This window comes from Bubalus kerabau, chromosome 21 (genome assembly GCF_029407905.1).
Source record: "Bubalus kerabau isolate K-KA32 ecotype Philippines breed swamp buffalo chromosome 21, PCC_UOA_SB_1v2, whole genome shotgun sequence".
Lineage (NCBI taxonomy): Eukaryota > Metazoa > Chordata > Mammalia > Artiodactyla > Bovidae > Bubalus > Bubalus kerabau.
In genome coordinates this window covers 53421867-53428333 of record NC_073644.1, presented here as the reverse complement: position 1 = coordinate 53428333, position 6467 = coordinate 53421867, and positions in this window count along the sequence as shown.

Here is a 6467-nt window from a genome sequence, read left to right as displayed (position 1 = left end):
TGCCAGTTCTAGCTATGCTTTAAGAACCCCAGCAGCTTCCTGGTTTGCAGTCTGGGTGGAGCCTGCTGCTGCATCAACAGCCAGACTACCAGGAAAGAAGAAGAACGGCTGAAGTCGTTTTGGAAGGAAGACCAAGGTAACTACACGGAGATGCCACGTGGAGGAGAACTGAGGACCCCTATTATGGGGTTCCCCCTCTCAAGAAGATTGTTCTCTTGCTCTCTGGGTACGTCTTGCTTGGCCAGTCCCCGATTCACTCACATGACTATACAATCCTCTTTATTATAAGGCGTAATTATTCCCCGCTAACTGATGAGGCCACCTGACATCAATTCCCCCCTGTAAATGGTAGCCTCCTCCTTCCCGGAGTAGAGAAGGAGACTGTTGGCATGTCCCACCTGCCCTCTGCTGCACATGGTGAGCTGTTGCTCCAGGAGCCTTTGTGTCAGATCCCCTGTCTAAGAAACCATCAATGTCCCATTGCCATCTCTCGGCTCTTTGCTGTCTCTGGCCTCAAGGCTGGGCAACTGCAAAGCTCACAGGCCTTCAGGGTGCAGGCCACACCAGCCCATGGTGAGTCCTGAGACCCAGACGTATGACACAAGTTGGCCGTTCTAGCCAGACCGTGTTGATCAAGCTACCCCAGCTAGTACCACATGGAAAAGAGATAAGCTGTCTCCATCAAGACCATCCCAAACTGCAGAATTATGAGTAAGGAATCAAGGGAGCGGGGTTTCCCGGGTGTCGCTAGTGGTAAAAAACCCATCTACCAGTGCAGGAGATGTAAGTGAGATGAGTTTGATCCCTGGGTCAGGAAGATCTCCTGGAGGAGGAGGGCATGGCAACCCACACCAGCCTTCTTGCCTGGAGAATCCCACGGACAGAGGAGCCTGGCAGGCTACAGTCCATGGGGTCGCGAAGAGTCGGACACGACTGAATCAATTTAGTACGCAATCAAGTGAGTGTTGTTTTTAGTGACTAGCTTTTGGGACAGCTTGTCACTTAGCAAAAAAGGGAAAAATTCTTGTCCCTAGTGTTGCATTTTGGCTGGTTTTGTTCTTCTCTAGATAAGCTGTCTTTGAGTTTAAACTATCCTTCTAGAAAGTTAAATCATCATGGAATTCCATAGTGAGAGCAAGGGCCCTTGAGTTGTTTTTCTGTCTCTATCTGATGGTGTCTATGATAAGGAAACAGGCTTCCTTTGTGGTTCAGCTGGTAAAGAATCTGCCTGCAATGCAGGAGACCTCGGTTCGATCCCTGGGCTAGGAAGATCCCCTGGAGAAGGGTAAGGCTACCCATTCCAGTATTCTGGCCTGGAGAAGTCCTGGATGAGTCCTTGGGGTCGCAAAGAGTCGGACACGACTGACCGACTTTCACTTCACTTTACATCATGATGAGGAAACATTTGGTGAATGACTGAGTACTTCCAGACGAGTGGGAATGGAGTCCAAACTCTGCCATCCCGGGCTCTCAGCCATGGGCTCACACGCTTCCTTTCCAGTCTCTTCTGTTCCTCTCTCTGCTTCCATTCAGTTTGGCTGCTCTCTTCCCTGCACACTGCCTGGTCTCTAGGGCTCCCTGCCTTTGCTCCGTCTGTTCTTCCTGCTTCAGATCCCCTCCCCCACTCACCCGGGCACACTTACATGTACACACATGCACATCTCACGTGTGTCTCTTGTCTGTACTCCCAGACCTGAGTCAGACTCCTGATCCCCTCCCTCAGGGGAGAATTCCCCTCTCTGAATGCCCAGAGCACTCCAGCCACCTTAGGCCCCTTAACATCTTTTACCTCATTGAAAACTTTTTTAACCTGTAGGTCTGAAACTGCTAAAGGCCACACCCTACCTTGCATATTTTTGTGTCTCCCGAGCGGTGCTGTGCTCAGTTGCTTCAGTCATGCCTGACTCTTTGCAACCCTAAGGACTGCAGCCCGCCAGGCTCCTCTGCCCATGGGATTCTCCAGGCAAGAACACTGGAGTGGGTTGCCATGCCCTCCTCCAGGGGATCTTCCCTGACCCAGGGACTGAACCCACATCTCCTGTGTCTCCCATATTGCAGGCGGATTCTTTACCACTGAGCCATCGGGGAAACCCTTTTATCTCCTGTATGACCTCATAGGTGCTCAGTAAGTGATTAGAAAATGAATGTTGACTGCAGGGAGGAAGAGTCTGAAAGTCGTCTGAAGTTATCACTCCTCGGGAGGAGCCTGTTTTGACAAATGAAAGTGATCCTTTCTCTCCTTATAACGCATCTACAGGTTACTTTTATGCTTATGTATTTAAAGTTTTTCTTTCCCCAGGCAGTGCTTGTTAATCTGAATGCCAGCCTAAGGCCATGATTTGACATTTCTTACTTTTAAACCCTAGACATCGGGACTGTCGAATGAACGAGAGCGAAAGGAGAGTTCAAGCACTGCCAGGCTAAGCGGTCAGGGTGGGGATGTGCATGTAGCTTGGCCCCGGCTTTAGGTCACTCATGAGATGGGGTTTTCTTAAAGGAAGAGGAGAAGGGAGAGAAAAAGACACAGAAGGAAGTTGAGGATCTAACAAGTGTGGTCAGTACTGGTCATCGGTGTGAACTGAATCCTGGGGAGTAATTGAGAGAATGCTTCACACGTTAGAAAAACACTAGAGTGGGTTTTGTTAAAAGAAATGGCAGCCGAGTAGGAGAGCCAGCAGGCAGTGCTATAAACCAGGCAGACACGTATTGGTGCTTTTCTGCATTTTCCAAGTTTTCTGCAGTAAGCCTGTATTACTTTTATAATCATAGAACACATACCAAAATGGTCTTTTAAGGTAAAAATTAAATGCCTATCAGTGTATAAAGTGATATGCTTTGAAAAGCCTGGGATGGCCATTGTTCCCTCTCAGTAAATATGTGTTTGTCTTTGTTCTTTTGTGGCATTTTTGTTTTAACTTGTTGATGACATAACCTGTTGATAAGTGAAACTGCTTATGGTTGACTATCGGTGTATTTATATTACAGAATTTACATTCTTCCAGTCCGACCTTAGTATAGTAAGTGTTTTCTATATTTATATATGTGTTAAAAGGCTCCTATTATTTACCAAGTTAAGCACAGACCTCTAAGCCTGATACATAAGCTTCTTCATAGACACCAACCTCTAATTTCCCTTGGCACTTCTTAAATTCCTACTTCCTGAATGTTTCACCATCCATGTCCTTGCTTCCACCTACCATTCCCTGGGTCAATTCCAACTGCCCTTCTTCTCCCGAGGGAGGGCAGAGCAGCTGGGAGGATGGGGCCTGGAATTAGGCCCCACGCGTGTGAATCTGGCTCCGCCACTCACCCGCGTGGCCCTGTAAGTCAGTGCACCACGCCTCAGTGTGCTGATCTCTAAAATGGAAACGATAACTCAGAGTTGTTGTTCTACAAAGATTCAGTTAAATAACAGGGAGCACTTCACACAGTGCTTGGCTCATAGATGGTGCCCTGCAAACACCAGTTAATTTTGCTCCTCACCCGCAACCCCCTCTCCAGATATTGTTCCTTCTCTGCCTGAAGGCACCCAGGTGTTCAGCGAGGTCCATTCCGGCCTGCAGCGTGGGGATGTGAGTCTGATCCTGATCCTCCCCAGTTAATGACTGGAATCCCAGGGGCAGCTGTGCACCCTGCCCCTCACCAGGCACCCAAGACTAACTTTGAGCCTTGGCCCAACAAAGATGGCTGAGTTTATAGAATTGCAGATGCTGGTGCCTCAACAAAGCCTGAATCTGTCACCTTGTAGGCGTTGGAATGGCTTAATGCATTTTAATAAGGAAGAATCATAACTGAATAAGAATAACAAGTTGTTCTTTCCCGCTGGGTCCTTGCTATGAACACTCAGAGCAGGAGCCAGGCCTTTTCTTGCTCCGGGAATGGCTTCAAGGGCTCTGTTCATTCCGTCCTAACATTCCCAACAGCACCGTTAATCATTCTGCGTGAATCTTCGGGTGATATCATGTTAATAATTAACGCCTCACCTTCTGTTTCCAAATGCGACTGCCGTGATCCTGTTCCTTTCAAGCTAATGAGTTTCCTGCAGCGCTTTGCAAATGTTAACCAGGAAATGGCCCGAATGTCTCCCTTCAAGAAGAAATGTTTTTCAGAAATGTAGATCAGAGAGTTAAAATTGTTTGCTAAGCCTTGCTAGTAGAGACACAGGGCTCTGCTATAGCAAAATATGTGAACAGTAGTTTAAAGCTTTCCACGTGCTCACTCGCACTGACTCATCGGCAGATACAGCCTCCCTGGAGAAGGAGAGAAGCTTGACTCCCTAATTTGACATCGTGTGCGCTGGAAGGACACAGGACTAGGCATCTGAAGATGCTCCCTGAGTTTGTCACCTACTGGCTGGTTACCTTCAGCAAGTCATATAACCTCTCAGAGCCTTGGTTCCTTCATCTGTGAGATGGGAGAGAAACTCACCACACAAGCTATTCTGATGATCAGATGAAGCAGTCTGTGTAAATTGTAAATTGTTATTCCAAGATGAGGAATAGTAGTCAGTCATTATCGTAGCCTATTTATCCAAGGGAAAGTGGTAGAAAGAATGAACTACAATATTAACACAGGCTTCTGTTTAAAAGGAACGGTCAATATATAATAATCTTAAAAACAGTAAAATTAGCTATGGTACATGGTTTTACATCAAGATGCTTTGCCAGATAACAGGTCCCCCTGTTAGTCTGTGAAATAGGATTCCATTTACAAGTTCAACATGGATCTATTTTGTACAATTTAGTTACACCCAAACCTTTTCTCTATGATAGGATAGCCGTGTTCAGAAATCATGGCACTTTTTTTTTTAGATCCCTCAAATATTGGGATCAAGTTTAACTCAAAACTTTTATGACTCTGTTAGGGAAAAATAAAAGTTGCAATCTGTTTGGATTTAGAGCTGTTAGAGTGGCAGTTTATTTTTTTAGACGCTTATAAGCCTGAGAAGAACAATCCAAGGAATCGGAGATTTTCTGACCAGCAGGAAAATCAACACCATGTGCAGAATGCTGGATTAAATTAATTCACTAGTGAGCTCATTTTACAACCATAGCAAACAATTTCAATTCCCTAAACAGAATTTTATGACTTAAGGGAACACATCCAATTTCCTGTATTAAACACAGTGTACTTGTTTAGATGGTTAACTGGTTTTATTTGTAAGTGTTGTTTCTTATTAATGCTCGGTAAACAAAGAAAGGCTATTAGCTTGACAATGGAATACGCACCGTGAGTCTGTTCACAGTCAGCCCTCAGTTTATTGAGCCTCATTGTACTGCCTTTCCCACATACTGCATGTTTTACAAATCAAAGGTTTGTGGCAAGCCTGTGCGAAGCACGATGCTGCTGCTACTGCTGCTAAGTCGTTTCAGTGTCCAACCCTGTGCGACCCCATAGACGGCAGCCCACCAGGCTCCCCCGTCCCTGGGATTCTCCAGGCAAGAACACTGGAGTGGGTTGCCATTTCCTTCTCCAATGCATGAAAGTGAAAGTGAAGTCGCTCAGTCGTGCCCGACTCTTAGCGACCCCATGGACTGCAGCCTACCAGGCTCCTCCGTTCATGGGATTCTCCAGGCAAGAGTACTGGAGTGGGTGCCATCGCCTTCTCCGGGCGAGCACGCCGGGGTGCCCTGTGCCTTACGTTGTGTGCCTGTGTCACATGTTGGTAATTCTTGCAATATTTCAGACTTTGGCATGATTATATTTGTTAAGGTGATCTGTGATTTTACTTTTGTAATTGTTTTGGGGGCCACAAACATGCCCATGTAGGAAAGTGGACCTAATCCATATATGTTGTGTGTGTTCTGACCGCTCCAACATCCAGCTGTCCCCTCACCTTCCCTCTAGTAGGGCCTCCCTGTACCCTGAGACACAGCAACATTGAAATTAGGTCAGTTAATAACCTAGGTCAGTTAATAACCCTACAGTGGCCGCTCAGTGTTCAAGTGAAAGGAAGAGGAGCCCATCTCTCATTTTAAGCCTAGTCATTTCTAATTTTTGTTTTAATGAGGAAGGCATGTCAAAAGCTGCTGCTGCTGCTAAGTCGCTTCAGTCGTGTCCGACTCTGCGTGACCCCATAGACGGCAGCCTACCAGGCTTCTCCATCCATGGGATTCTCCAGGCAAGAACACTGGAGTGGGGTGCCATTTCCTTCTCCAATGCATGAAAGTGAAAAGTGAAAGTGAAGTCACTCAGTCGTGCCCAACTCTTAGCAACCCTATGGACTGCAGCCTATCAGGCTCCTCCATTCATGGGATTTTCCAGGCAAGAGTCTTGGAGTGGGGTGCCATTGCCTTGGGCATCCCAAGTGGCACTAGTGGCAGAGAACCTGCCTGCCAGTGCAGAAGACCTAAGAGATGAAGATTCAATCCCTGGGTCGGGAAGATCCCCTGGAGGAGGGCATGGCAGCCCACTCCAGTATTTTTGCCTGGAGAATCCCCATGGACAGAGGAGCCTGGCAGGTTACA